At 43.6% G+C, this 16,355-nt stretch overlaps 1 pseudogene; it reads left to right on the forward strand.

The window, feature by feature from the left end:
* The first annotated feature begins 2,045 nt into the window (after positions 1-2,045).
* Positions 2,046-16,138, forward strand: LOC109679729 (protein BTG1 pseudogene; annotated as a pseudogene).
* Positions 16,139-16,355: the final 217 nt, after the last annotated feature.

The following is a 16,355-nucleotide window of genomic DNA, read 5'->3' on the forward strand; positions in this document are numbered from 1 at the left end:
ACCTTTTATTTTGTTGTGCAGAAGCTTTTTCGTTTCATGCAGTCCCAATCTGTTCTCTTAGTTGCTGAGCCATTTGAATTCTACTTAGAAAGTTATTGTCTATTAGTTCCAGTGCGTTCCCTGCACTTTTTTTGTGCTAACCTCAAAGTTTCAGGTCTCATGTTATGATCCTTAATCCACTTTGAATTGATACTTGTGCAGAGTGAAAAACATGCATTTCATTTCAGCTTTCTATATGCAGATCCAGTTTCCCTAGAAACATTTGTTGAAAAGGCTGTTTTTCCTCCACAGTACATTTTTGGTGCCTTTGTCAAAATCAGGTCAGTGTATACACATGGATTTGTATTTGGGTCTTTTATTCTGCTCCAGTGATCTTCATGTCTGTTTTTTGTGCTGGTACCATAGTTTTTTTTTTTTTTTTTTTTTTACTTTCATGGCTCTGTGATAAAATTTGAAATCAGGTATTTTGATCCTTCCACATTCCACTTTTTGCTCAGAATCACCTTGGCTCTTGGAGGTCTTTTGTGCTTCCAAATGAAATTTAGGGTTGATTTTTCAATCTCTGTGATGAATGTCAATGGGATTTTGATGGGAACTGCATTAAACATATTGATTGCTTTTTGTAATATAACCATTTTCACTATGTTGATTCTACCAATCCATGAACATGGAAGATCTTTCCATTTTCTGCAGTTTTCTTCTATTTCTTTCTTTGATGGTTTGTAGTTGTCCTTGTGTGGCAGGAAGGCAGGGAGGGGGAGGGGAGGTAATGAGAAACAAAGAGGGAGATAATGAGTGCAACAGCGAAATAAAAAAAAAAATGGGTTTGAGGAATGTCATATAGCACCTGGGGTAAGACCAGAGAAGCTTCAGCTCACCCCAGAAGATAAAACGACCAATGACAAGCTGTACTTCCCCATTTCTGTAAACAACTTGAAATGGTATATAAAGAAAGCCCCCTTTGTTCTCTGGGCTCAGCCTTTGGACTTGAGTCTGCTGAGTCACTGCCAGCTTGCTTAATAAACTTGCTTCTCGAAATCTTTGGTGCCCTGTCTCTCTGTCTGAGCTGTCCTACAACATTTCTAGGGTGCTTATCTGGGATTCGGAGGGTGGTGTTTCACCTCCTTGTCACTGGCCCAGCATCCCCAGCCTGTCAGGAGGGCCACCCCTGCCAGCACTATTGGACTTGTTGATCCAAGGGGAGGGAGCATCTCTCCTAGCAAACTGAGGAGGTGTGTTTCTGTTGCACAAAGGAACCCGGAAAGGCTTGAGAACAAACTTGGGACTGGTAAGAACTCGGCTGGCTTTGAATTCAGGCCTGCTTCAGGGGGGCAGAATGGGAGTCTGATCAACTCCCAGCAAGATACCTTAGTAATAGCCTTTTGGGCAAAACCATGTCTTCAAGGTTTAGGGAGTGGGGTGAAAGTACTATACTGTGTGAAAGTGTGTGAAAGTGAGAGCCTGAGACACAGCCCAGCACAAAGCAAATGTGGAGTTCCGATCTGTGGGTCTTTGGCAAAATCATTAAGTCCAGGGTAAGCCCTAACAGGGCCTCTAGTCCAGGGCTTATACAAACTCACTATGGCTAAGAGATGCTTAAATCCCTACTAGGGGAGCATCCTGAGACAGCTGAAGGAAGTAGTGATGTTTTCTCCCTGTCAGAGAAGAGGAACCCTTACCTCCTCTCCACAGTCTTCATCCCTTCCATCTTTGTCTCTGTCTTGACATCTGGTAATGGAAGGAATGGATGAGGTCAGAGTAAGAACAACTCTCTATAGTGCTTGCTTAAGAATTTTAAAAGGGGATATTATGGAGTCAAGCTGACACTTGACAGGCTTAGGACATTCTGTGAAATAGACTGGCTTGCTTTTGGCATAGGATGGCCCTCAGAGGGATTATGAGATAAGGTCACTGTCAATAGAGTTTTTAAAGTGATTGTAGAGGAGCATGGACACCCAAATCAGTTTCTTTATACTGACTGCTGGCAGGACACGAGTCCTCAGCTAACCTACCTAAAGCCCTACCTAGAGGAAGCATGTAGGGTCATGGTAGCCAGGGTGGCAGTGGCTTCCAAGTGCAGAGAAAAATGTAAAAAGCTAGAAAAACCCATATTATTGGGGGACCCTGAGGAAACTCCATCCCCTTATGTACCACTGTGCTCATCACCTTCTGCTCCTTCACCTCCACCCTCAGAAGGGGAAACATCAGACAGGGAAGCCCCAGCAGCAAATACACCTGCACAAGGTCAGGAGTCATTAAAACTGCAACAACCCCACCTTCCTCAGGCCCTATAAACCTCATGCTCACTCCGAGCCCACCAGTACCCACTCTGCAACCCCTTGTGAGATTGGCCCCTAGTTTCAACCAGGAACATTTGAACAGTCTCACTATGGGCCTAGCCTCTCCCCCAGAACCCACTGCCCTGCAGATGCCCCCGAGAGAGGTCCAGGGCCCAACTTATTATGAGCAGCATGGTCAGATACAAGGAGGAAGGCAGACATTAATCTACCAACATTTTACCACCACAGACCTCCTAAATTGGAAGCAGCATACCCACTCCTTCATGAAAAAACCTCAGGGTCTGGTTGACCTAATGTAGTCCATCATCCAAACTCATAAACCCACCTTGACAGACTGCTAACAGCTTCTTCTGACTCTTTTTAATACTGAGGAGTGACACAGTATAATCTTAGCAGCTCTAAATTGTCTGGAAAATAATGCCCCTGCAGGCACTTTAAATACCTAAGCCTATGATCAGGGTCAGTTCCCCAAGGAGGACCACCATTAGGACCCTAATGATGACCCAGATTACCAGCAGCTTGAACAGTATCAGGAGGCATGAAGTCCATAAACATGAATGAGACAAAAGAAGTCCTCCAAGGGCCAGATGAGAGCCCCAGCCAGTTTTATGAGTGGCTATGTGAAGACTTCTACCTAGAGGTGGCCAAAAACCAAAAGATGATTAATGCAGCACTTGTCAGCCAGGCAGAGGGGGACATTGGGCAAAAATTATAAAAGCTTGAGGGGTTTGCTTGTATGAACATCAACCAGCCTTGGGAGGTGGCCACAAAAGTCTTTGTCAATTGAGATCAGGAGGTCAAATGGGAGGCCAAAAGAAAGATGAAAAGGAAAGTGGACCTCTTTACTGAGGCGCTAGCCAAACAGTCGGGCAGCCCCTGGCATGCAGGCCATAGCAGAGGAAGAGGTACTCAGCATGGATGGTGGTCGGCTACCCTGGAATGGCCTTACCTTAGAGATGAGCTAAGGTGTGACCAATGTGCCTACTGTCATCAGGAAGGACACTGAAAAAATGAATGTCCCCAACAGCCCAAGGACCTCCGGAAGGTCCCCAGACCAGAGGCCAAGGCCAAATTGTTGAAGGAAAGTATCAGCCTGCTTGGGGAGAGCAGCCCTGGGAGGAAGATATTATTGGGCTGGCCACTTTTGAGGATTATAAAGAGGACTAGTGTGGACCAGGCTCCATTCTACTGGACCCCTGGGAGCCTGTGGTCCAAATGAAGGTAGGAAGCTGTCCCACTGACCTACTGGTGAACACTGGCATGACCCATTCTACTGTAAGCCAACACAAGGACCCTTTCTCACAGAGACATGCAACCATTGTCAGGGCCATAAAAGACCAGACTTCCCTCCCCTTTCTCATATCTAAAAAATGCGGTATTGGAAAGCATGAAGTAAGGCATGAGTTCTTCTGCCTTCCTGATTGCTTTGTGGCCTTTATGGTTATAACTTTTTTACACTGATGACATGGCAGCCTTAAAGCTGAGAGGGCCTGAAGACAAGATTCTAACTCTCACATTGCACAGGAGGAAGAATGGCAACTCTGTGCCTCAAAGAGACACTCCTGAAATGCTTGAGCTTCCCTTTAAGATCCTGGGAGTATGGGCTGAGGAAACCCCTCCTAGACTGGTTTAGAACATACCTGCTGTGGTAGTAGAATTAAGGCTGGGAGCTATTTCTATTAGCCAGAGGCAATATTACATTCCTTGCAAGACCCAAATTGAGATCCAAAAGCATCTTGACAGACTACTTCCATCCAGTCAACTCATTTACTGTTACTTTACACCCTGTGGTCCCAAACCCATGCATGCTTCTAGGCCTTATCCCAGCAAAGGCAAAGTTCTTTACCTGCCTGGACCTTAAGGATGCTTTTCTCTGCATCTGCCTGGCCCCACAGATCTAACCCATCTTTACCTTCCAATGGGAAAGTCCTAATACTGGAGAGGGACAATTGACTTGGACTTGGTTGGCACAAGTCTTCAAAACCTTTCCCAGTATCTTTGGGTCTGCCCTTGCATCCAACCTAAAGGCCTTCTTGACCTAGCAGCATGGCTGCACACTCCTCCAGTATGTAGATGACCTTCTGTTGGCTGGACCCACTCAGGCCAGGATATTGTCAAATACCTTGGGTTTCACCTGTTACAAAGACAACATAGACTGGGCCCTTAGAGGAAACAGGTCATGTATTCCAATTTCAGTTCCCAAGACCCATCAACAGATTAGAGAATTTCTAGGGTGCTACAGGTTTCTGCCAGATCTGGATCCACAATTACTCTCTCTTGACAAAACCCCTTTATGAAGCCACAAAGGGGAGAGAACGAAAACCCATGATATGGGGAGGGGAACAAAAAAGGCCTTTAAAAAAATTAAGCAGCACTCACAAACATCCCTACTCTGGGCCTGTCAGACGTGATGAAGCCCGTCTTCCCATACATACACAAGAGACAGGGGACAGCTTCAGAAGTCTTGACCCAGCTGCTAGGTTCCTGGCACCACTCAGAAGCCTTTGTATCAAAGCAACTTAATGCAGTTTCCTGAGGTAGGCCACCCTGCCTGTGAGCTCTGGTGGCCACTGTCATCTTGGTAGTTAAAGCAAACAAACTTATTTTGGAACAAGTCACAGTCTTAGTTCCTCACTCTGTTTTAAAGAATGGACAAGAAATTCTGGAATTGCTAGAAGCTGCATGGGCACCTAAGTGATTAGTGGTCATGCACTACCAAGGGCACCAGAAGGGGGAGTCAACAGCTGTTCAAAGAAACCAAAAAGCTGAAAGGGAATCCAAGCAAGAAGCCCTCACAGGAGGACAAACCTCAGACTCACTGACAGCTGTCTTTTTCCCCTGTCATTTATCTGAATGGGACCCACTATATACTTCACAAGAACAGGCTTAGGTTGAGAAGGAAGGAGGAAGTTTCCTGCCAAGTGGGCGGTGGAAGCTTGCTGGTGGCCATATTGCAATTCCAGAATCCCTAGCTCCCACATGTGTCAAGCAGTTCCATGAAGCTACTCACTCAGGATGAGGACTCTCAAGACCACCTTGGCCCAGCATTTTTATGTCCCCAAGCTCTCCAGCATAAGTAAGACAGTGTGTGAAAGGTGCAGTCTGTGTGCCAAAAACAATCCCCAACAAGGGCCAAGGGTGCCATCCCAAGTGCAAAATGTTGGAGGAACTCCTTTTGAAAACCTGATTGTGGCCTTTACTGAGTTGCCATGGGCCAGAGGATGTGAACATTTGCTGGTGTTTGTCTGCACCTTCCCAGGATGGGTGGAAGACTTCCCTACTCAGACAAAAAAAGCCTGGGAAGTATCCATATGCCTGTTAAAGCAAATCATCCCTCATTTAGGAATACCTGTGTCTATTGGATTGGACAATGGACTGGTCTTTGTGGCTGAGATGGTACAGTTGGAAGCTAAGGGTTTAGGAATATCTTAGAAGATAAACATAGCTTAGTGCCCCCAAAGTTCAGGGAAAGTAGATCATACAAACAGAACTCAAAAATTTCAATTGGGAAAACTATGCCAGGAAATCCACCTACAATGGGATCAGTTACTGCCCATAGCCTTGCTCAGTATTAGATCTAGCCCCATCAAAAGTATGGGTCTCTCTCCTTTTGAAATTCTTTTTGTGAGCCCATCACCTTTTCAAGGGCTTGCAAAGGGGCCTTAAGGAAATGAGTGACCTCACCCTGATACAGAAGATACAGACCCTCAGATTGACTCTCTCTAAAATCAATGACTGGGTAAGAGAAAGACTCCCTGTTAGCCTGATAACTCCCACACAGACTTATAAACCAGGGGATGCTGTTTGGGTAAAGGAATGGGATGTTCAATCACTATAGTTCCACTGGAAGGGCCCTTTTGTTGTTGTTTTATCCACCCTAATCCCAGTTAAGATAACAGAGATCATTTCTTGGATCCACCACAGCAGAGTAGCTCATTGCTCTCACACAGGCACTCCAGTTCACTGCAGGAAGGCAGAACCCTGCTTCCAGGAGTTAACAAATGAGAGGATGTCAGCCCTGCTCTAGTCACTCTGGAAGCTAGGCTACACACAGTGGAAGCTTGAGGAGTCACCTTTGAGGATGAGTCCCTTCCATGTTTTCTTCTTGCTAATCTTGGTCAGCTCTCTACTTGGGGACCCCAGGCCTTATAGTATGACTCATGTATGCACACTACCTGAGCAGGAAGTGCTGTTAGAAAAATTCTAGTTTTCCATACTTATTATTATTGTGTAGGCACAGTTGTTAGGTCATGCATCCACAATCATACTGTCATGGGAATGATGAGGGAAACAAGGTCACCTGAGACCATTTTTACAAGAAGCAGAGAGTTTATTATGCTCACAGACTCAGGAGAGATAATTTCTTAAACTCCTGAGCCCCAATTTGTGTCAGGAGCTGGGTTAAATACTTACAGAGTTTGCCCCTACCCCATATAGAATGAGGTCACAGTTACTGGAAACTGCAGAGCTAGCTGGAAGTGTGCAATTTTGTAGAGCTAGCAGAAAGCTGCTTGTAGACTGAGTGGGGAAACCAAGGTGAGTACTAGACACAGTAATTCCCAGGAAAATAGCCAAGCTGTCTCTAGCATTCCTCCCCTTGATGCTTTGACATTTTATTCATCAAAATGCACCATCTCCTTCTTTTTTAGGGATGGGATTTACTCTTTGGTAACCTTGTAATAGATATAATTGTGTGGCCATTTTTTGTTTTACTATGGTATTTATCAGGGTTGATATGGGTTATATGACCAGTGGCAGCAAGCATGGGAGTGTAAGACAGCACAACAACATAATTAATACAGCTTCTAACATTCTTTTAATCCTCCTATTATACAGAACCATCCTCCAAGCAAATCATCAGTCTGAACTGGAACATGAGTAATCGTTTTCATTTTATCTGATTTTATCTGTGATCACTTTTTTCCCATATAATAGCATTTTTAATCCAAATAGTACAGAAGCACAACTCACAGGATAAGGGGTTTAGGTTTGCAAAAGGAACCCAGAATAGAAGCAACGAAAAATATACCCCATTCTGTTAGCAATAGAAAGATAGAAAACTGCCAGAGAAAGCCTTTTGATCTGGCTTTATCCCACTGAGGGAGTGACTGTTATTTCTATTGGCCAAAGCAAAGCAAGGTTAAAATACCAAGAATAGAGATAGGCAAGGGATGGCATAACTTAAGTATCACTACAGAACATTAATTATGAAAAACAATAGTCCATAAATTGTCTGTTTAGTTGATTCCTCAACCTTCTGCCATGCATTGACTAGTCAGCTTCCAGTTTGTGACTTGGGCAAGGCTGGAGATTCCCTCCTAAGGGTCAGTTTGAGTGGATTGTTGGAGTACAGTTTTCTCTTCCATTCAGGAGCTGCTTTCTTTTCTCAGGTGTGATGGATCCATGGGGTGATTTTTCTCACCTTGATTACTGTGGGAGTAGTCAGGATCACCAAGTAGGGTCCCCTCCACCGAGGCTGAGAGGCTGGAGAGGATGGAGATTTTATTCTTTCATCCAAACCTGGTCACCTGTCTTAAAGGAATGCACTTCAGTGGTTGAGCTGATAGGGAGTTTTTCTCAAACATGGTGGTGTAGGTCATTGAACACTTCACACAAACTGCACATCTATGGGAGCAAGGTTAGATTTTCTGCTTTTTAAAAAGTCTCTCTTAATGCCTTTTACTAGTGAGGGTGACCTTTCAAAGAGAATCTCATAGGGCAAGAACCCAGTTTGTTTGGTGGGGCTGCACCTGATCCTAAGTAAAGCTAATGACAAGATCTGTTCCCAAGTTAGGTGAGTCTCCTGACAGAGTTTATGCATCTGAGTTTTTAGTGTCCAATTCATCCTCTCAACCTTGCCTGAACTCTGAGGCCAGTATGCTGTGTGAAGGTTTCAGGTTATTTTTAGTCCTTTTGTCAGTTATTTAACAACTTCTGCCACAAAAACTGGTCCATTGTTTGATCCATTGGAGATGGGGATCCCATACCTGGGAATTATTTCCTTTAATAAGGCACAGACCACTTCTTGGGCCCATTCTGTTCAGGTGGGGAAAGCCTTTATCTACCCAGAAAAAGATGCACACAATCACCAGAAGGTATTTGTCTTTTTCTCCTGAAGTGATCTGTCCCCTTTTTTTATATGTATAGCCCCATGTACATGAAGAGTGGTAAAAGCATATTTAGAGTGTGTATATACAATAACAGTCCTTTTAGTTGCCAGTTATAAGGTGCATGTCAGCACAGTGAGCTCTACCTTTTGTGCCAACATATCTGGAGCCAGTGCCTGAGCTTCTAAGACTGAGTTCAAAGTTGCTACTGTATAGCCAGTGTATCTTGTTTCCTCTTTGAGGAAACTATTCCCATCTGTGAAGTGTTTGTGGTCAGGCTGAACTAGGGATTGGTCACAGAGATCATGGTGGCTTGAGAAGGCCTCATTAATCTCCTCCACACAGTTATGGTCTGGGGGTCCTGCAGCCGATGGAACGAGGGTTGCAGGTTTAAAGTCCAGACAACTTCCAACTTTACTTGTGGATTTTCACAAAGCACACTCTGGTATCTGATCATCCTGGCATTTGTCAACCAATATTGCCTTCTATGTTCCGTTAAAGTCACAACAGATTGTGGGACCTGGACAGTTACTTCCCCTCCCAGTGTTAGCTTTTTGTTGTCTCTGATACTAGCAAGGCTGTGGCTGTGAGAGCCCACAGGCAAGGAGGCTATCCCCTTTCCAATGAGTCCCAATTTCTTGGAAAGATAAGCCATTAACTGATGCCATGAGCCCAGGTATTGGGTCAGTTCTCCACCTGTTCTGCCACTTCTCTTATGCACATAGAGAAAAAAGGCTTCTTCACATCTGGAAGTTCCAGGGCAGGGGCACTGACTAATGCCTCCTTGTGATGGCACGGGAAGCCTACTGTTGTTTAGACTCCCAGGTTAGGGGTTCCCTTTTGCTGCCCTTTGTGGCTCTATGTAAAGGCTTTGCTAGCAATGAGAAATTAGGGATCCAAATCCAGCAGAACCCAGCTGCTCTTCAAAACTCATGGATCTCAGAGGCACCTGCACACCCATGCTTATTGCGGCACTATTCACAATAGCCAAGTTATGGAAACAGCCAAGATGCCCCACCACTGACGAATGGATTAAGAAAATAAATGGACGGAATTGGAGAACATCATTCTGAGTGAGGTTAGCCTGGCCCAAAAGACCAAAAGTCATATGTTCTCCCTCATATGTGGACATTAGATCAAGGGCAAACACAACAATGGGATTGGACTTTGAGCACATGATAAAAGCGAGAGCACACAAGGGAGGGGTTGAGGATAGGTAAGACACCTAAAAAACTAGCTAGCATTTGTTGCCCTTAACGCAGAGAAACTAAAGCAGATACCTTAAAAGCAACTGAGGCCAATAGGAAAAGGGGACCAGGAACTAGAGAAAAGGTTAGATCAAAAAGAATTAACCTAGAAGGTAACACACACGCACAGGAAATCAATGTGAGTCAATGCCCTGTATAGCTATCCTTATCTCAACCAGCAAAAACCCTTGTTCCTTCCTATTATTGCTTATACTCTCTCTACAACAAAATTAGAAATAAGGGCAAAATAGTTTCTGCTGGGTATTGAGGGGGTGGGGGGGAGAGGGAGAGGGCAGAGTGGGTGGTAAGGGAGGGGATGGGGGCAGGGGGGAGAAATGACCCAAGCCTTGTATGCACATATGAATAATAAAATTAAAAAAAAAAACTCATGGATCTTTCTTTTTGTAGTTGGGGTTGGGATCGAGCAGACAACTTGCTTTTGTTCTGCCCCAGGGTTCTGATGGCCTTGGGATATGTGGAATCTGAAGTATTTAACTTGGTCCTGGCAGGTTTGAGCCTTTTTCTGGGATACTTTGTACAGAGTCTCCCATAGGAGATGGAGTAAAAGTTTTGTCCCTTTAAAACAATCCTGGCGGTTAGTTGCTGTGAGAAGGAGGTTGCAACAGGGTGCAGCCAGCTTTCTCTGTTGGGTATGCTTGCAAATCCCAGGTAGTTTTAAAGATTGTTGGGAAATTTTGAAGCCCTGTGGAAGACATCCTGGTTAATTGCTGGTGCCCTCCTAATTGGGGGTCCTCCCATTGGAAAACAAAGATGGGCTGGCTCACAGGACTAACTAGATGCAGAAGAATGAATCTTTTAAGTCCAAACATGAGAACCACCTTGCTTTGGCTGGTATCAGGGTCAACAAAGTGTATGGATTTGGAACTACCAAGTACAAAGTCACTGTTGCTTGATTGACTGCTCAGAGATTGTGTGCTGGGTGGTAATCATTTGTGCATGGCTTCTGGACTGCCAATAAGGGAGTATTTCAGACAGATTGTCAAGGTCTCAGGATTTCATAGTCAGTTGTCCTCAAAACACTTCTTAAGCCAGGGAAGAGGATGAGCTGCCAATGACTGCCATATGTCTATCTAGGGGAACTGGTCAGGGTGACCTGGTGACCCTGTCCCTGCCTGATATATCCTACAAATGGTTTCTTGATATAGAGATTCCTCAGAAGACCATCCCACTTTAAAGGACAAGGAATCTATATGACAGGATTTTTAAATATCTTGGGGTGTGAGCTTCACCCTGTAATCACCTGTATATATTTTTTTATGTCTATAAACAGTGTTTTAAAAATTAGGCTACATGCAGATCTGAACTGTGAAGAATATGTTCTCAGGCTATAACAAAACATAAAACCACCATTTAATAAACTTTAAATTAGCACCTCAACCTAGGGCAAGGTAGCATATAAAAGAGAAACAAAGTTAACAACACTTTTGATGTTTAACATACAACACAAGTTATATGTCCCTATCTTTCTTTAAAGTTGACAAGCATGCATTGTAAAAGAGTCAGTCTACTTTGGTTCCCACCTATATTGAGACAAAGTACAAGAGGATCATGAGGTTTGGAAATGAGGTCGGGGGAGACAGACAATTTTCACTTCGTCCGTCCCTAGCCATTCTCCTCCCGGAGACATATCAGATGCCTCTTAGTCGTAGCAAGTCCATATAAGCCCCAGACCAGTGCCCCCAGGTGGGATGCTGTAGACCAAATGAAAATGTCCCTGGCCTCTGGGAGCGAACTCTGCACACTGTCTGGTAACTGAAGTCATACTTTATTCATGCTCTCAGTTACACAACACATATTCATCTAACCCAACAAACCTAATCTCTAAGTTATTGCAGCTTCCTCCTAAATAATCACAAAAAAACAAAGAATCAGATTGAGGAGGGGAAATGATCAAGCATCTCTTCTGTTCTCTCATGGACTGGCCTATTCAGATGGACCCAAGTCCCACCTATTCCAGACAGGCGCTGCTTGAAATTTTCCTGGTTCCTGAGGTCTCTACCCAGGTTCTGTTTGCATGTATAGACCTGAGATCTCAGACTCCATGGGAGGCTTCCCTAGTTGTCCAGACTGTGTCCAGAGGCACACTTTGGCAGGGTCCTGTCCCCAAGAGCTAGGCCACAGACCTGATAGCATGGGAGGCAAAAATGCCAACTTTGTTCTCTCACATTTCCAGCTAATGCACCAGAAGTGTTGCGGAAATGAAGAGGGAAACAAGGTCACCGAGATCATTTTTATAGGAAGCAGGGAGTTTATTATGCTAGCAGACTCAGGGGAGACAATTTCTCAAAGCACTAAGCCCTGGTCAGTGTCAAGACTTGGGTTAAATACTCACAGATTTTTCCCCCCACCCCACTATAGAATGCAGTCACAGTTACAGGAAACATTGCAGAGCTAGCTGGAGGGTTGCAATTTTACAGAGCTAGCAGAAAGCTGCTTGTAGACTGAGTGGGGAAACCAAGGTGAATACTAGACACAGTAAATCCCAGGAAAATAGCCAAGCTGGCTCCAATAATATCACCTACACAGTGTGCTCTCTTGGTAGTCAGTATATCTGTTTTAACCACATCTATCCCCCTGGGGAGCAATGGCTGGAGGTCCAAACCTTCACCAGCACTGGGGAGCTTATTAGCCAGATACAGGTTTACAACCCTGAAAGGCCAATATCTATAGACTTTGTTGTGTGTGCAATAATAGCTAAAAACTCTGTCTATTGACCTCAGGATATTGGAAACACCTGAGGAGGCCTAGCCTAGGAGAAAACTTATATGTCAAATGATAAGCTTACATGCCAGAGAGACAGCTGCTCACTCAATGATGCTGTGAAAATACAAAACCCTAGATCAAGATGATGCTTTTTGACTCAGAAAAGGGTTCAAGCATCAAAGAGGGGAATGTGGCAGGAAGGCAGGGAGGGGGAAGGGAGATAATCAGAGACAATGAGGGAGAAATGAGAGATAATGAGTACAACAGTGAAACAACAAACAAAAAAACAGATTTGAGGAAGGTCAAGTAGCACCTGGGATGAGACCAGCTAAGGGTCACCTTGCCCCAGAGGTTAAAATGGCCAATGACAAGCTGTACCCATACACATGTATTTCTGTAAACCTCTCTAAATGGTATATAAGGAAAGCTCCCTTTGTTCTCAGGGCTCAGCCTTTGGACTTGAGTCTGCTGGTCACTGCCAGCTTGCTTAATAAACTTGCTTCCTGAAACCTTTGGTGCCCTGTCTCTCTGTCTGAGCCATCCTACAACATGTATAGAGGTCTCTCGCTTTCATTATTAAGTTTTATCCTACTTATTTTATTTTTCTTGAAGTCATTGTAAATGGAATTGTTTTCCTATATTCATTCAGTCTGTCTTCATTGTAGAAAGGGCACTGATTTTTGTAAATTGATTTTGTATCCTGCTGCTTTGCTGAAGCTGTTTATGATGTCTAGGAGTTTTGGTTTTTTTTGTGGCATTTTTTAGGTCTTTAGGCATAAGATCATGTCATCAGCAAATAGGGATAGCTTGACTTCTTCCATTCCTATTGGTATTCCTCCTGTCTTATTGCTCTAGCTAGGAATTTCAAGACTATAAGACTATTGAATGAGAGCGGAGAGAGTGGACACCCTTGATTTTATGAGAAATAGTTTCAGTTTTTCCCCTAAAAAGCAAAAAAAAAGAGAAAAAAAATTAAAAAATGAATGCGCATATTATATACTTATTATATATTATTTTACATATAAAATAATATATAATATATTATAATTTATATAATATAAATTATATATATATATACATATATATATATATATATATATACACACACACATAGTCCCAATTTCTTTCTTGAAGGAGAGGAGTAGGTTTCTTCTGAGTTCAGCATGTGCTCTGGGCATTTCCCTTCAGTTTCTAACCAGGGTGCTGCTATCCCTTCTTAGGGTTGATATGCTGGGTTGTGTGGCAATGGCAATTGATTGTGTACCTCTCTATAGGTCAGGTTTGTGGGGTATCCATTCAGAGTGTTTAAGCCCAGTCCCCTTGGAGAGATGGGAAAGTAGGGCCAGCTTTTTGGGGTGTGTGTGTTCTCTGAAGTATTCCTATGTGGAGCTGATGTGTGAGCAGTGGCTAGCCCTTTCTGCTCAAAGGGCAAGTCTGGGATCTGGAAGTGAACTTTTTGATTGAATGCTTTTCTCTTGGAGAGCTGTTAGTTTCAGCTCACTACCAGTTTCTTCAAGGTGGTTGAATGTGTTGTTACTTTTCCTCAGGTTGCAGCTAAATCATCCTTCCCCCATGCAGGCCAGATTAGTTCAGTACCTCATAGAGAAAGTTGCAGCTAGGCCACCCTAACCTCACCAGATGGATTGGAATTTTCCCTCCCTTTCTTAGACTACCACCTTTGTCCAAGAGAGGTGCAATCTGCCAGTAAGCTGTGCTGGACTATGTGGTTTTCTGCAGAGAAGATGGTGAAGCATGCTCACCTGGAATGGTTGCACTTTCTCTCAGTGGTATCAGAGGTCAGCAGCCCTGGTCACAGTCAGATATGCAGGCACAGTCAGAGGTTCTGCATCCATGAATCTTGGTGGGTCCAGGACAATCCAACACTTTTACAACATGTTCTGTAGTTCTTTGCATTGAGTTTTTGATCTTCTGAGAGAGGAAAAAAAAAGAAAAGCAATAGAGAAGAAACTACTCCTCAGTGGGCTGGTGAAGCAGTTGCCTGCTGACCCATAGTGTCTGGTCTTCCTGGGCTGCTATGTGCTTTGAAAAGCAAATTTTAAGGTCAGTCATTGTATATTATGAGCCCCATATATATTGGTTGCATCTTACTTGGTGAAAAAGCCACATTACCTAAACCTTGCAGCCACGAATTTGAAGTTTTCTTTCAGATTTGTGAAAGCTCAGAGAGCCAGGCTTTATTGGATAAACACCATCTTGGTATCCCCCTCAAAGATATAAACTGTTGATTCACCTAAAGCTCTTAGGCAAACAAATACAAGTCAGACTCAAAAGGAGATGGAAGAGATGGAAAAAATAAGAAAACTTTTGGCAGAAATTAAATGGAGAAACTGAAAAATTCTTTTGAAAAACACAAAGAATCAATTAAACAAAAAGTTGGTTCTTTGAAAATGTTAATGACATTGGAAAACATTTAGCCAAACTCATTTAAAAAAAATTAAGGCAGGCACTGTGGCTCATGCTTGCAAGCCTCGCTACATGGGAGGCTGAGGTCAGGAGTATCATGGTTCCAGGCCAGGCTGGGCAAAAATGTTCATGAGACCCCTATCTCATCAGAAAAATACTGGCCATAGTGGTCTGTGCATGTCATCCCAGCTACAGTAGGGAGCATAATGTAGAAGAACTGTGGTCCAGGCCAATCTAAGCAAAAGATGAGTCTTTTCTGAAAAATAACCATAGAATAAAGGGCTGGAGGCATGACTTAATTGGTACTTCATCTGCTGAGCAAGCACAAAGCCCTGAGTTCTAATCTCAGAACATCAAAAAAGGAAAAAGAAAAAAAGAAAAAGGAAGAAAATCCAAATTAATAGAATTACAGACTAAAAACAACATATCAAAATAAACACCAAAATTCAGAGGATCATTAAGGAATTTTTTGGAAACTTCTATAATAATGAACTAGAAAACCTAGAAGAAATGGATGAATTAATAGGTACATATGACTGGAAATGCAACTCTTAGGATCTTCGGAGGCTACTGAGCTGGAGGCTGTGGCAGCTGGGAGTCTCAGCAATGTGATGAGGCCACCATCCCTTGTCTTTTTCTCTCTTCTGCTGTGCCCTGTCTCAAAAATAACTTCTTTACTCTAAAGATAGGGGAAAAATAGGGAAAAATAGTAGCCATTTTCTCCTCACACCCTCTTTTTCTCATAGCTATTTGGTCTGTGAGGAAGCCTGTGAGTGTGTGTGGAGGGTGGTGGGGGTGCTCTCTGGCTTTGGGAGTGTTCCTAGGCATCCCTTCTACACCTGGGCTGCTGTGATAAGAGGTGAGACCACTGCCATGTCCTGTGTCTCCAAGGTCCTCTGCACCAAAGGGCTTCCAAGAGAGCAACAGCCCCAGACACTCAGCCAGAGTGTCAGAGGAGCCACAACCAGCACATTAAAAATAGCACTTGTTCCCAGAAAAGCCATGCAAGGAATCAGGTTACCTTTGCATTTGCATCAACCATGAAATGGATCCTCAGACTGGACAGGCAGCCCAGTGTACTGGACTGAGCAGTCAGGAACTGTTCAGGCTTCTGCCAAGTGAACTCACACTCTGAGTTGAACCCCTACAAAGTGTCCTACAGAATCAGAGAAAATGGCTTCATCTGGGTGCTGTATGAAGCCACACCAGCAAGAGGCAACACTCAAAACAGTAGAAACCTGCAAATGGCAGAGAGTAGAATCCCCTTTAAGGAGGAAATTACCTTGGCAGAACAAGACCTTTCAAAAACTATAATATGATGACTGTATCAGATTAAGATAGAGTCTGTGAATAGATCATCTTATAATGGATGGATAAATTTGATTTTTGCTTTGGGTGGGATCCTCTTGGGGATGGATTATAGAATTTAAGCCATGTCACAGGTATGAAGATGTGGCGCAAAATTGAATAGTAAAAATTTTTTTAATTAACAGTGCTATAGTTTGGACAGTGCCTGTCAATGGTTTAATAGCCTGTGATTCCAAGTAAATGAT

Source organism: Castor canadensis, chromosome 5, assembly GCF_047511655.1.
Source record: "Castor canadensis chromosome 5, mCasCan1.hap1v2, whole genome shotgun sequence".
NCBI lineage: Eukaryota > Metazoa > Chordata > Mammalia > Rodentia > Castoridae > Castor > Castor canadensis.